This window comes from Mustela nigripes, chromosome 3 (genome assembly GCF_022355385.1).
Source record: "Mustela nigripes isolate SB6536 chromosome 3, MUSNIG.SB6536, whole genome shotgun sequence".
Taxonomy (NCBI): Eukaryota; Metazoa; Chordata; class Mammalia; order Carnivora; family Mustelidae; genus Mustela; species Mustela nigripes.
In genome coordinates, this window is record NC_081559.1 from 85,820,285 (window position 1) to 85,836,020 (window position 15,736).

General features: G+C 35.6%; 1 protein-coding gene across 18 annotated transcripts in view; it reads left to right on the forward strand.

The window, feature by feature from the left end:
* Positions 1–15,736, forward strand: part of GTDC1 (glycosyltransferase like domain containing 1) — a 422,749-nt gene that overhangs the window by 174,405 nt on the left and 232,608 nt on the right. The gene's annotated exons all lie outside the window — the stretch shown is intronic.

A 15,736-nucleotide genomic window follows, 5' to 3' on the forward strand; every position in this document is an offset into this window, starting at 1 on the left:
AGTCTAGTCAGGCTAGTAGTTGGATTTTAATTTGATTTGTTCAGACCACCTGTTACCTATCACTTCGTCCACATCAACCTCAGAGGTCCCAAATTTTATCACCCTTACGACCAAGTTAAAGGATTTCCAGCGTTTTCTCTGCATTGCACCAGTTTGTTTCAGAGGCAGCTGTATAATATATGTGCAGAGGAAGAGTTATGAAGAGAAGGAAGAGAGTTCAAGTTAGGTGATGTTCTAGTTCCCCTATTCCTGGTTTACTCAACAGTGTTTTTTATGCATTTTACATATTGGAATTTTGTGTAAGAATTTTTTTGAGGAAAGAAAGTTTGTGAATGAATCTGTTCATCTTCTGCAGATACAGAGAGCCTGTTTAGTGCTGTCTCCTCTTTAGCTGTTGTGTGACACGTGCATTGAGTACCTGTTGAGTGCCAGGCCCTGTCGCACTGTCCTAGGCATCCCACTCTTCTGTTGGGCTAGTGAGCAATCTATGCTCTGCCATCTTGGTATTTTCCTGTGGCTGTGCACACAACTCACTTATTTTTTATCTTCACATTTTTGGATGACCTTATTTACAATTTCTTTTAAAGATTTTATTTGTTTATTTGACAGAGAGAACACACACAACCTGGGGGAGCAGCAGGCAGAGAGAGAAGCAGGGGTCCCACTGAGCAAGGACCGATACGGGACTTGATCCTGAGACCCTGGGACCATGACCTGAGCTGAAGGCAGACACTTAATTGACTGAGCCACCCAGGCGTCCCCTATAATTTCAAAACAACTTCTATACCAGACTTCCAAACCCGTGTCACCAGCCATGTGTCATGTAATTGTGTAAAACAGTTACCTGTATGAGGTTTGGGGAACCATCTTTGCTGAGCCTCAGTTTTCTTAATTCTACAACTGATACCTTTGCCTTCCCAACCCTAGTAGGGGTTGGGAAAGAGAGAGGGCGAGAGAAAGCGTGTGAGTTTGTCAACTGCATGGGTATAAAGAATAGAATTGCTATTATTGCTGTAATTGGCATCTTCAAGACTGTTTTATAGCTTTTTGCTGAAGGGCTTGCTTGTTTCTGTGGAACCTGATACCCAACACCAAAGATTTACTAATCAGTTAACTCAGTCATTCCTTGTCCTCACAGCAGACACCACCCTTGATTTTATGATTTTATCAATGGCACAATCATTCCAGCAGTCCCTGTATCTCAAAATCTCACAAGCACCTTCTAATCCTTTCTCCTCCTTTTAAGTCTTACTGTTATCCCATTTTTTCAGGCCTTTGCTGCAACATGTCTGAATTATTACAATAATCTTCTAACTAATCCCCCTGTCTTCAGTCTTGACTACTTCTGCTGTGTCTTCTGCTGGGGGCGGGTGGTGTTGGTGGAATCATTTTTGCTTTCTCTTTCTCTTCTCCTAGCAAAACATAGCCTCCTTGCCTGTGAACCTTGAATGTCCTCCTACTATCTGTCCATTGCAGTTAAGTCTTGTCCTCCTTGTCTTCTTTATATGTATATGTATATGTATATATAAATAAAATTGTATTTTATTGTGTGTATATATACGTGTGTGTGTGCAAATGTGTATATATATATACATACACATATATGTGTACATATATATATATATATATATATATATATACCTTTCAAAACTCCTTCTTTATGAACCACCTTTTTCAGCTAAACTCTTTGTTTCTCCAAAATGATGTTGACCGCTTTAACCTCTGGATTTTTTCTACAGGTTCTTCAGTCTATCCAGAATGTCTTTGTTGAAAAACCACTGATCAGTTCTGTGAAGCCATTTGAAAATGGTATCACAATGGAAGTATTTGTAGTTTTTCCTTAAGCAAATGTGCTTATGACTCTTCTCTCCTGGAGCCCATTATGCCCTGCTCTTTACTTCACCCCCCAACTACTCCATGGCTGTATAGTACTAAGTAATTGTGTAAAGCAGATACCTCGTTGTTAACTTTAACTTGATTAGTGTGTATCTATTTCTTTGTGAACTCTATTTTGAAAGAGCCTCAGCCCATGATCAAAAAGTCCTTAATGGCAGTAATATAGGTTCATATTATAGGTTATGTCTTACCATGTTATGCTTATGAGAAGGAAAACTGGCTTTTAGCCGGCTTCACTCTTGAAAATGTAGGGCACCATTTTAATATGCCCTCTTTTCTTGATAAGACACAGGAATGTGTAGTAAGAAAATGATTTCAGCTGTTGGTATTTATATTCATGTTGAAATATAGTTGAATGAAAGTACCTTTTAATAAGAAACTAACATTTTGTAGAAAAAGTAAACTTTCTCACTCCTGGAAAAATGTCTTGCCTGTTCTTGCCTTCGATTAATCTTCAGAGGGACATTTCTTTTTGTTTGTAGTTTGTGTATCCCTATTTTAAGGAATTAGGCTCCGTATCAAGTTTTTTTGGTATTACTACAAGTCAGCCAATCCTTTCCTACTTTAATATTGTCAGCCATTCATTCTTAATTACTTTTTTAAATGACAGAAAATAAAAAGCCAAACCCCACCCTATATTAATGTAACTTTATGGTTAAGATTTTACATTCACAAAAGTCCAGAAATTCAAAGTTTTATAGTTCCCCAAAGAATCCTAATTCAGTCACGTTGCATAAACTGATATTAAGGCTGAAATGTATCATCATTACAGTAATGCAAAATACTCATATATGCATGAGGACACAGTTATGGTTGCTGAGGGAACCATAATTTTGGATTTTCTGAGTTTTTCTGCACATACAATTTCAACCATAATGTTAAGTTAATGCAGTTTTTTTCATTGACTCTGAAGTAATATATCTGTTGCTATGTTTATCTTAAAAATAAATTTTCATTGACTCTATTTTTTTCTTCTGTATATCTGTAAACCTGTACTTACAGAGATCCGATGTCCCTACGAAGAGAACTACCTAAGGAATATTTCTATATAAAAATAGTTTTCGCCTCATGTATACTCATATTCTTTCTGCCTTTCTCTCACACATACATACACACACAGCCTCACACACTTATGTTACATTCTGGCACATTATAGAAGCAGGTAGCATATCCACTACCTGCTGTTGAAAGTGTTGACGATACTGAATTATTTATTCTATCTTCTACACTCTCCAAAATCGTTTTGGGTACTTTGACACATTTTGGTCTCTTCCATATGGATACTTCATGGTGGCAGAGTTGCCAGATGCTCAGGTTTTATGACAGTCTTAGTTTTTCAAGGACTGTTGGAATATTCTTGGGAGAATCTCGCCTTGTTGCTGAATCCTATAGAGTGGCAAAATACTAACATTTCTTTGAAAGTGTTTTTTAAGACAAGGAGTTATTACAAAATAGTTATTAGAATGTCCCATCTGAGCGTATTTAGCTTTGGGCACTTAGTAAGGGAGCAGTTTGTCAAGCAATTCATGTGCAGTGAGCTGGCATCTCTAATATTGTGTAATAATAGCAGCATATATGAATTTGGGGATTAAAACAAAATTATTTAAAATATCAAATGTTAACTGTCCTATATCTTCAGCCCTTTGTTTATATCTCAGTTGCCAAAGTACAAAGATGAAGAACAGGGTATCCAGTCTATCTTATTGTAATATCCTTTATGTATCTACCTATCTATCTATGAAATACATATGTATTTCAAATATATATTCATATATATAAATATGCTGAATATTTGCTTAATTGAATAGAATGCAGATATTTATAGTCCCAGATACTTGCTTTTTCTCTGCAATATTAATAGAAATTCATCATCTTCCCCCTTTCCAATCCCTGCCCTTCACACATATGAAATTAGAAGTTTTCTTCATTTTTAAGGTCCATCTCAAGCATTATCTCCTTTAAAGCCTTTCTGGATCTCCTGGGCCAGTCTGAAGTGACTTTCTTGCTTCTCTTGTGGCGTTCTGTGTATTTTCTGACACTCCCACACCATGACGATATACAAGTACAAAAGGGAAGAAAGGAAAGGACCAACTCAGAAGGGATGCATCCATGCTCTGCCAAGTGAAAATGTCTGATGTGGTGGGAGGAGTCTTTGGATGGCTTTTAGGTGACCTATGGTGTGTGACCCTTGGATATAGACAATGAAAAATCCAAATAAGATGGGGCTTCAGCTGTAAAGAGGCTGTAGTGCATATTTATACCCATGTTCAAGTACTTCTGTCAGTGTTTCTGCTTTTTGTCCCCTCAGTGGGTGGGCTACTCCCCCCCCCCATTAAATGGAGAATATTTTAATCCCCTCATCAAACATGAAGATGTTCCCATCATTGGAATTAGGAGGCAGGTTTACAAGCAATACCCGTTGTTGGCTTGCTTTCTGTCACTGACTCCACACTGGTCCCGGCTTTGCCTCTGAGTGGCTAACCCAGAGCAGGTAACCTTATGCTATGCTCCTTAGTCACCTAGGAAGCAAGTGTGTTCTGAGGCATTTTGTGAGTGCCGCATATTGTGTAGTTATCAAGGGTGAGACCAAGAAAAAGGAGCCTTAGAAAGTTACCATGCCATGTAGGTTGTTTTGAATGACATAAAGACTTCATTTTTAGATCATCTTAACAATATTGTTTATATATGGCATTTTGTACTTTTCACCTGTTTTCCCTCTTGTTCCTATGTATATGTTAGTTACTAAAAATTTAAAAAGAGGGGCGCCTGGGTGGCTCAGTGGGTTAAAGCCTCTGCCTTCGGCTCAGGTCATGATCCCAGGGTCCTGGGATCGAGCCCCGCATCAGGCTCTCTGCTCAGCAGGGAGCCTGCTTCCTCCTCTCTCTATTTCTGCCTGCCTCTCTGCCTACTTGTGATCTCTGTCTGTCAAATAAATAAAATAAAATCTTTAAAAAAAAATTTAAAAAGAGGGCAATCATTTAAGATGTGATCAAGGGAAGCATGTGAAGAAAATGTTTTCACTTGTGAAACTTAGACATCCATGTAGATTTTTAAATTTTCATTTTACTCTATTAAAATAGGAAGTTTTAGTTTTTAGCAAGCTAGCTTTCAAATGGTTTCCCCTTGGTGATATGGACTGTGAAGCACATTTGTAGAATTTTTACATTTTGGCTTGATGAGAAAGAGACACAGTGTTAATAAATCAATGTTTATAAAAAATCTTATCATTAAAAAATGGTATGAAAGAGTGGGACCCAGTCTTGGGACTCACACCTTTGGATTCTTTTTCTACTGCAGATGTACACTATTTTTTAATATTTCACTGTCCCAGATACTTTTTGAGTGCCTACTGTGTACAGTGTATTTTACTGGCTTTGACTTTTGAAATTAGTTATCTAGTGATACCCTTATAATTAAAGTGATGTGTAAAATAGCAAAACATTGGGGATACTAACTAAATTATTTGTGGGGGAGGTATTTCTTCAGATGGCATATTAAACACCAAATTCAGGGAAGATTTCAAAGAACTGTCTTGGACTTGCCAAAACAAACATAGGAGAAATAATCAAAACACAGGGATAATCTCTATGAGCAGCCTAACAACAAAATGTCACAAATCAAATGATAGAACAGCTCAATAGACTGCAGGATTCTGGGAAGCAAATTTAAAACAAATACTCAAAAGCACCAAAAAATTTAGGTCTTATGACTGATTATAGAAAGACTGAATATTTAGGAGACACTTTATTTTGTGCTTGTTAATTTTAGCAGTAGATGTGACTCAGTAAAAATAGCAAGTTACCATATTTTTCCTTGTTAGCTTATTCGTTATTTGGGCACAAAATACCTTACTTTCCATGGTTGTCAGGGGTAGTTTACTTGATATACCAGAGGCAGTTACTCTTATTGTTGTTGTTGTGATGATTGCTTTAACTATTCCTGTGTCATACTATTCAAGCCTAAAGGATGATGATATCTAAAAGCCTCTCTGTATTTATCTATGGTTTGTTCCTCAGGCTTGTGCCTTAACTGAGCTTTATGTATCTATTTGAGTGGTAGTCTTTCTGGCTTGATTGGTCACCATTTCCTTAAATGTGTGTAATCTTAGACAACATAGGTAGTGTTGGGTTAGGGTGATGATAGGACCTATATCTGTTACCTTGAGTCTCTGGTCTTCCAACTTCATAATATTCAGAAATGAACTCCTGGGACTTGTGAGTGGCATGAACTAAAGGGCAAAGAACATTCCAATATAAAATGATATGCTGCTGTTAAGGAATAGTCTACGATAGATTAATCATGAGGTGAATTATAAATATTTCACATACTAATTATATTAGTTTATGGAGATAAAACACCATATGAAGTGTTCCCAGCACACTCAGCAAGTTAGATGTGCTTTGCATGTTAATTGACTTGGTTCTTCAAGGCTGATGATCATGAATCCCTGAAGATGACAGAAATTATTATCATGATATTATATATTCCTGATCTTTATACCAGGTTGACATCTCCCTTCAAGTTCCTTTTCTTTGGATCGTATCATGAGTCCTTGGTATATTAGGAGGGTGAAGCAGAGATCAGTGCCTGAGATGTTATTAGGGACCCTAAAAAAAGTAATGGGTTCAGACAAAAATGACATCAAATAATGCATCCTAGACTTGTGTTGTGTGTTCAAGGTAGAAGGTAAGTTCTTTCTTTTGGGGACATGAGATACTTCCCAACTTCTTTTTAATGGTAGGAGTAAATATCGTTTTGAACACTTGACTGTATGTAGAGAATCAACCAGTTTGATTTCCTCAGTGTCACTGAGGTTATGAATGACTGATTCATTCATTCATTCACTTACTTGAAAACATTTATTGAGCATCTGAGATAGGTTAGTGAAGGAAAATACAGGACATGTCTGAAAATACAGAGTGGTACCCGTCATGATAGGGAACAGGATACCAAGGAAAAGAACAGTAGATCTGATTTTTCTTGTCAAGGAATTTATACTTTAATGGGAAAAAAACAAGACAACATATGAAATATTGGAGAAACATTAAAACAGATATGTAAAATTATGTAAGAAACCACAACCCACATTTTTAATAGATAGTGTTGGTGACCAGGGCCTTTAGTTCAATCAAATTTCCAATGCAATTTCTTTCATTAGTCTATTATCTGTTATCTTTAGTTACCTACTAGGCACTCTACTTTTACCCACCTTTGTAAAACCTGTCCCTTTATTTCTTCTCTATTCCAACCATTGATTTCTTTCTCCTTTTGTATTAAGGAATGTTACCACTGCCCATGTGATTGCACAAGCTAGGAACTTGGCGTTACCTTTACTTAGCCTGTCCCTCCAGTAACCACGTCAATATTGCTGTTATCTTCATTGCTTTTAATATAAGCTGTTTCTTTCTAGCCCAGTGCCTGATCCTGTCCTTGTTATTTCAGTAGGCTGACACCTTCGTGTGACTTGGGGTGGCCACCTTGATTGTATGTCTTCAGGAGATCCTTCACTGATGGTTACCAGCTTTCCACTAGGTTGTCTAACAGTGTAATCACTCAGTAAATATATGACACATGAAGGGATGAAATAAAACTCTTCAGGTTAGTACGGTTCTTCTGTATACCATTTATATTTTTACTTCTCAAACATAGATGGTGATGAGAAGTACCATACCGAGAACTATTGAGTCACATTCTAATCTTAGATGACTCAAAACCAGTGTGGAATAATTGAAAAAAAAAAGGGGGGGGGGTTTGGGTCCAGAACAACTTGGATTTGGAACTTTTCTCTGCCTCTTAGTAACTGCTATTGCCTTAGCACATAACCAAACCTATCATGCCTTAATTTCTTCCTCAGTAAATTGGAAATAATAAGACACATATCTTAGGATGATTAAATTAGACAATATAAATAAAAAAAAATCCTTGCATTATTCATGGTTCCTTGTCTTCCTTTAGATTACAATCACATGGCTGTTGGACAGCCCTGGCTTTAAACAAGTTGGTTTTATCTTTGGATATATATAGAACAACCTCCCTCTTTTGAGAGTGGTAGTGATGGTGATACTTTGTTTCCTTATCCTCTCATTTTACTACCATTTTTTTCTCAGCCAGTGAGCATTCACCACTCAGTCAAGGATAATAAGAAGAATAAAGCATTGTTAGTAAAATTATAAATGTACAGTGATCCCCATATTGCTAACAGATAAAGTGTGAACATAGAAAACTTCTTATGCTATAGTTGGGTGCTTCTAGGTCTGACGGAAGATTACCTTTCCAGTTTTATTTGGTTACTTACCTTTTTTTAAACCCCAAACTTTAAGCAACCATCCCTCTTCTCTGAATGAATTCAAATAGCGTTGATCATTCCAGACCCAAGAACTTAGGACCCAGGATTCTTTTGATACCCTCAATAAACTTGACCTTTCCTGGTCTTCCACTGCTCTTCATTTTCTCTTTCTCCTCTAAACCAATAGTTTTTAGTATCTCTTCCTTCATTTATAATCAGTCTTGCCCTGCTTTGTGACATTTCTTGGGCAGGACAGAACTTTTGTCTCTTTTCTTTCTTGTTATTTAATGTTTCCTGTATTTATGGCTTATTTCACCAGTTATATTGTCAGCTTCTCTTGAACAGGGGTATTATCTTGCGCTTCTTAGTTTGTTAAGACTTAACAATATTTTTTGATTTGTAGACTAATTGATAGATTGACTAAAACAGATATATCCATAAGTGTTCTGAGTGGTTCATATTCCCTTAGGTCCTATGAGTATAGTTTTTTTTTAATAATTTTTTTTATTTTTTATAAACATATAGTGTATTATTAGCCCCAGGGGTACAGGTCTGTGAATCACCAGGTTTACACAATTCACAGCACTCACCATAGCACATTTATGAGAATACTCTTAATAGATTCTGGTCCCAGAATACATCAAAAAAGTTTAAGTATACACAGTAAACATTTCAGTTTATTTCTAAATTTTTTCATTACTAGACACATACTCCGTTCCTGTTTCTTCTTTTCTTGTTACCAGCATAATTACTGGGTGTCTTTTATGGATTAGACAAAATACCAAGAATTAAAAGACTTGAGAGTTAGCTTGAGTAACTTGAGACCCCTAAACTTAAGTGGCTCCTTTAGCTAGAAAAGCTCACGTGTGTGTGTGTGTGTGTGTGCTTGTGTGTGTGTATCTATCTATCTATCTCTATATATAAATATAATTTGTCTCCTTAAGCAGCTGTGAGGCAGCTCAGAGTGCTGATGACTGTGGAATGGATATGTGTTAAAAAACCACTTGGTTATGCTGTTCAGTGGCATGTCCTACCTATAGACTTTTTCCCTACCTTCTGGACATGTGTTCTTTACACAGTATTCTCCTGGCCATAATGATAAGCCCAGGAAAGGAACATTACATGGTGGAGTAAAAAAGCAAAACTGATTACTTGATGCTATCCTATGGGACAGCTTTTGGGAAGCTAGATACTCTGTTTAACAGCCTGTAAATGACCCATCACAGGAACCTGGAAATTAAATGACTACATTTCCTTTCCTTTAGATAAGACTTCCATCTTGTATTTTTAATTGTTTTAGCAAATGGAAACATTTTGTTATGCATATTCTTGAAGGATTTTGAAAATCCATAGCATTTAACATGTAGTAGAAATGGTCTAATTAAGATGAAGTAGCTGACAACTAAAGCATAGTGTGTTAAAATGAATTTTGCATATCAGTGATTAATGAATATTAGAACTCTGTTATCATTCTACATGGGGTTTACAAATGAAAGAAATATATATTTAAGCCAAAGACTTTTGAAGGGCTTGGAAATAAATTTCATTTATGCATGTATAAGTGAGCTCCTATTATATTAAAACATTATCACGACACTTTGGAAGTGACAAAGTGAAGGGAATGGTAGTCTCCTCTGTTTCAAGTCTTGTATGCTGTTCGTCAGCAAACCTGGATGTCGGCCCCTTCTCGTCGCCTCCAGCACTACCATTTTGACCCAAGCCACCGTCACTTCTTTTCTCTTCCCCTTCCTGTTCTCCCGTCCTCGGAGGAGATTCCTTACAGTCTCTTTTCCATACAGTAGTCAGTGTAAAGTTTTCTGCTACTAAAAAGTAATAAACCATGTCTTGAACTACGTCATGAAATACATCATGAAATACATGAAAATGCATGAAATACATCACATAAACAAATGTAATACAAATACAAGAGGTTATATAAGAAAATTTTTAAACCTTGTAGATATGTGAATGTAAGAGTCATGCCCTTGTTGAAGATGCTGTGACACATCACATCATGAAGTCTGTTAAAAACTAGGTTCCAGAAATAATTTTTAACAGAGTGAAACAGCATGGTAAGTATTAGAAATGAAAAAAACAAACTATGCGGTAATGGCAATAATGTACATATACTACAAAGGACGAAGAGTAAAAGTGAATATACCCTATATGTATGTATAACTTTGTCATTTCCCTTCTTAAACATCCTCCATCTCTTTCCCATTGCTCTTACCATAATGTCCAAAATTATTTTCCTGCTAAGGCCTTTTCTTCCACAGGCTTCTAAACTTCCTTAGCTTCTTCTCTGCCCACTTTCTCATTGAACAAATTGCTTCAGCCTCCTGGGTCGTTATTCTGTTCCTCCACCTGCCAATTTTCTTTTTGCCTTAGCTGCTTTACTTTCCATCATAAGTCTGTCATTTAACCCAGTGCCTCGCAAAGCATGGGTGCTTGGCATGCCCTGGCTAAACAAGCACCAGAATGAAAATGGTGCCTTTTTTCTTTCTGGGGGTGGTTGCAGGTGATATTCACTTAATTTATATTTTTTGTACTTAAAACATTTTCTGTTGTGAACCTGTGCTTTCTAATTATCAGGGGGGAGAAGAAGTAATGATATTCCAGAATCAGAGAACCTGGTAGGTGAAATCCGGCCAGTCGGGAGGAATTATCGCAAGCAGGTCAACTCTGTAAGATCAGTTCAGTGAGGAATCGCATTCAGGTATTGTGGGTGAAGTGTTGGATTGAGGAAATCGGGTCCAGCCAGAGCTTGCTTTTTGGTACGGTACCCATTAATGGCTATTTCATTTAAGCTTGAATGAATCAAGTTCAAGTCAGTTTAAAATTTAGTTCCTCCATTGCTCTAGCCACATTTCAAGTGCTCCATGGCCATATGTAGCTGGTTGCTGGTATATTGACTATTACAGATATAAAACTTTGCCATCATCACAGAAAACACTGTTTCACAGGAAGTAAAGGATCTAGAATCCTAGGGCGTCTATATCAAGGAACAAGAATCAAGATAAGCAGTAATGGAACAACAAAGACTGTTAAGGAGGCTGAGCAACATGAATCTAGACAAGGAGTTTAGGTATTGAGCAAGGACACTCAACTGGAAGAATGGAATTTACTCTTTTGTCAAAATGCTTACTGAAGCCCTGCAAAGAATTATTTAAGAATTCAACCCAAACTAGTATCTGTGATAAATTGTGTACTCTATCTCATTATGTGATAAAATTGTTAAATGCTTTTGTGTGGTAGAAGGGGCCATTGGAAAGACTTCATGGAGTGAGATTGAGATAACTTAGTTCATGAAGTATTATTACTAGATTGCATGGTGGTAGTTGGAATATGGAATGCCTGTTTTTTGTTTCTCATTTCACTGCCCTTCCATACCCTTTAAGATAATAAAAGTATGCATTCTGATAATAGTGGTCACATTCCTACAGTGCTTAGGTGTATTTCAGCATCTCTTTTTATGTATTAAGAGAATAGAATAAAAGGCAAATGACTAGTTTATTCAAACTGAGCCAGAAAATCTGAGATCTCTAATCTTGAATTTCATTAGAACAGTTTTGGATTCCTTAAGCAAATGTGACTCGGATTGTAGATCCTAATGTGCATTGGAAACAATTGAAACATGTATGGATACAATCTCAGATACATAGAACAGTGTTAATGTGGTTGCAGCACAGAGCATTTTGGTTAGACGATTATAATAGCAGCTTACTTATACTTTTGGTGAGATGGTGTAAGCTAATGATGTAGCCGTTAATTTGAATTTAGCAGACATTTTAAATATAGGTTTCTCTTACAGAGACAAAAGTTGCAATTTAAAGCTCTTTGGTGGTCTAAAAACAGCTTAATTCTCTAGTAGCATGGGAATAAGTACTAATCCAGCTTATACAGTGATTGTACTATGTCATGTTTGTGAAAGATTGCACAACCGCTTTCTCTGGTTTTTATGTTAATTTAAAAATATTAAACATAAAACCTTATAACATCTTCATGCTGAGATAAACTGTTCAGTTTAACTTGCACTCAAGCAGCAACTGTCAGGAATTATCTTGTTCCTAGTGGTTTTTGCTATCACCTTGTGCCCTTTCCTGTCAGAGACACAGTGTGGGATGATAAAGCTCACCTTGTTAGGATTTATTGCTTAAATAATACCTGAGGAAGGACAGTGGAAGCCTGGGGGTTAGCTCGCTGCTGATTGAGTGATGTCATTTATTGTATTTACTTTTTTTTTTTTTTTAATTACTGGAAGTAGGCAAAGTAAAAATTGCCTGCAAGTCTTACTTGTGTTCCTTTTGTGAGCATATTCATTGCTTTTTGGGGGGTGTCCTTGACTTACACATTTATGGAACTGCTTGCTGTCCAATTTAACTCCTATTTTACAAGTGAAAAAATGAAGAAAAGATGTTTTCCTAATGATGGAGATAATTTCCACAATTTAGAAGTAGTGAGGGCTATTTTAGGATCAGTTATAAAAATAAAATGATTTTCCTATTAATGATTTAACAAACTGAAGGAAGTTTTGGTGTGGGCAGTTTCAAATGGGTAGCATTATGAAAATTTGGTGTGGGCAGTTTCATATGGGTAGTATTATGAATTATGAAAAATGATTATGAAAATCATTGCCATTTCACTTCTGAATATATTACATTCTTTTATTTAAGAGGTTTTATGTGGAAGGCTCAACTTTAGACCTGGATTCCTTAATTATGGATCAGCTAGCAGGTAGGGAAGGAGAGGAGGTGTATGGTAGGAGTAGAATGAAGGACTGTCCTTGGTTAAACATTTGCTAGAGATGGTCCATCCTGAGGATAATTCTCATATAGGAAATTAACAATTGGGTTATAACTAGAAATATATCTATAATGGGTTATTTATATAATGGGTTTTATATAATTTTATATTATTTATATATATTATATGTTTTATTTTTAATTTATTTTAATTTTATATAATTTTATATTATTTATATATATGATTTTATATAATTTTATATAATTTATATAATATGGGTTTATTTATATAATGGGTATTTTTCCTTCTACTTATTGCCATTTAATGCATATTCCCTCAAATTTGTAGTTTTGTAAATGTATAACTGAACAAAAATATACCATTAATTTAGATTAATCAGTTGTTAACATTTTATACATTGTTTATGTCTGTGCAAATATATACACATAAATATTTATTGTTATTAGAAGCCTTTTAAGTGAACCATGGAAGAATTAGTTGTAGATGTGGTGAAACTTCACATGTAAATAATTCAAAGTGTCTCCTAAGAATAAGTATATTCTTATACAAGATCATAATACAATTATTACACTTGAGAAATTTAAGATTGATAAAAATTTACAGACTTATATTGAGTCCATATTCAGAGTTTTTGTCCTTATAATATCATTTATAATTGTCTTTTCCCCATCTAGTATCCAGTCAGGAATCACACATTAAATTTTATTTTGGTATCTCTTTATTTTCCTTTAATCTAGATTTTTTTTTCTTTATGACTTTGACATTTTTGGAAATCAAACCCTGTTATTTTGTAGAATGTTCATTTGATTGTCTCCTCATGACCAAATACAGATCAGGCCTTTTTGGCAGGAATACTACATTGGTGATTTGTATCTTTGTCAGTGTATCACATTGGGAAATACATATCACTTGTCCTGTTATTGTTCATATTAAGTTTGATGACTTGGGTAAATTGATGTTTACCAAATTTGTCCACTAAGGTACCATTTTTTTTCTTTATAGTTAATAAGTAATATGGGGGCTGCATTTAATGACTCTTTCAGCCTCATGTGTGGAAAACATTGAGCTTGCTCAGGTCTCATGATTAAGAATGAGTCATTGCTTGCAGTAGTATTGTTTGGAGGGAAAGGAGGGGATATTACTCAATAATTAGACCCAAAAGTCATCATCCATTTTCTCTTAAGAAAAATATTGATTAATTGAGATAAATATTTTATTGTTCCGTTTACCAAGAATCAGATTTTTAGATAAGCAAGTATCTTCATATTTCAGAATTTTCAGTCTAAGCTTTAAAAGAAAGGGTTATAGTTGATGGCGGCAGTAGGCATATTTTTGGACAAAATGGGGCATTTTTTTCATCATAATTTTTCTGCTTCCTTTAGTTGAGTACAGACAATCAAGAGAAACAAATACATCTCCTTTGCAAGATGTTTGACTTCAAAGCATTAAACCATGACATTAATACAGCAGTGTGGGTTTAAAGAGAGATCACTGCCTTTTGGTCTTCGGTACCTTTTTTAGTCCATGAAGAAGACACTTGAATTCCTGTTTATGATATATGCACTTATCATGTAATCATTCTTCTTATGGGAAAGGCTAGTGCCGCAGATCGTATAAACACCTGAAGTTAGCCATTTGGCTTGTCAGCAAGGGAGAATTTATAGTAGTTGTAATCATGATATTTTGTATTTATTAAGTACAGAAAAAAAGTACAGAAAAAAAGCATTTGTAATGTAAGTGGTCCACAGTCAATTCATATCCATGGTGTAATGAAAAGTACTTCAGGCTTAGAAGACCAAGAGTCTCTGCTTTGGCACTTTACACCAGCGTGATTCTGGAAAAAAAAAAGAAAACAAAAAACAAACTCTTAACCTTCTTGAACCTCATTTTTTAGAATGGGAATTAAAGCTATAAGGGTCAAATGATGCTACATTATGTTATAAAGGTGGCATTCCATCAAAATTGTGCCATCTAAGTGTCCTCCGCTGTTCAGGGGCTGTAATTTAGTCCTCTTTTGTATCCATATGTGGTATACCTCATTAGGGCAACATTTCCAGGTTGTCCTAGATAGTTATTCTTCTTTCTTTTTGTTTCTTTTAGTTGTTCATATCACTATTGCAGGCAGCATTTATCCAGTGGGCTCTCTTATTTCATCGTTTCTGTTCTTTGTTAGACTATGGCACATAGTAGGCATTTAGTAAATATTTGCGGAGTGAATGAGTGAATAGACACTTTCATTTATAATCATGGTAGGTAAGATTTCATTTTCTTATTTCCACAAAGATAAGGAATCAGCTTTCTTCTTTTTTTTTAATATTTATGTTTTATATAAGGAGTTTTGCAGATTATACATCTGGTGCCATTAATAGTCCAGTAATGGAAAATAAAATATTTGAAAAAAACACAAAGATTGCAGAACAGTTTAAAAAAGGGAGGGGGAGGAGGGACAGTGAGAAAACATGCCAATAGAAAAAGACCACACTCGATAAATCTATTGCATAAATCAAAAGGGTTTATGTCATAACATGAACATGTGCCATTCCTGCTCATATATTGAATTTCGGTAGTTGGTTGCATGAAGAAGTCAAGTGTAATGAAACTGGCCAGCAAAGTATTCCCCAGTCAGCCTTATCTTTGTTCCATTTGTCCTTCAGATAGAGCATTTCTTGCCTTTCTCAATAAAATCCATCTGGCTTTTTTTTCTTTCCTTCTTTTTTCCTTCCTTCCTTCCTTCCTTTTTCTTTCTTTCTTTCTTTCTTTCTTTCTTTCTTTCTTTCTTTCTTTCTTTCT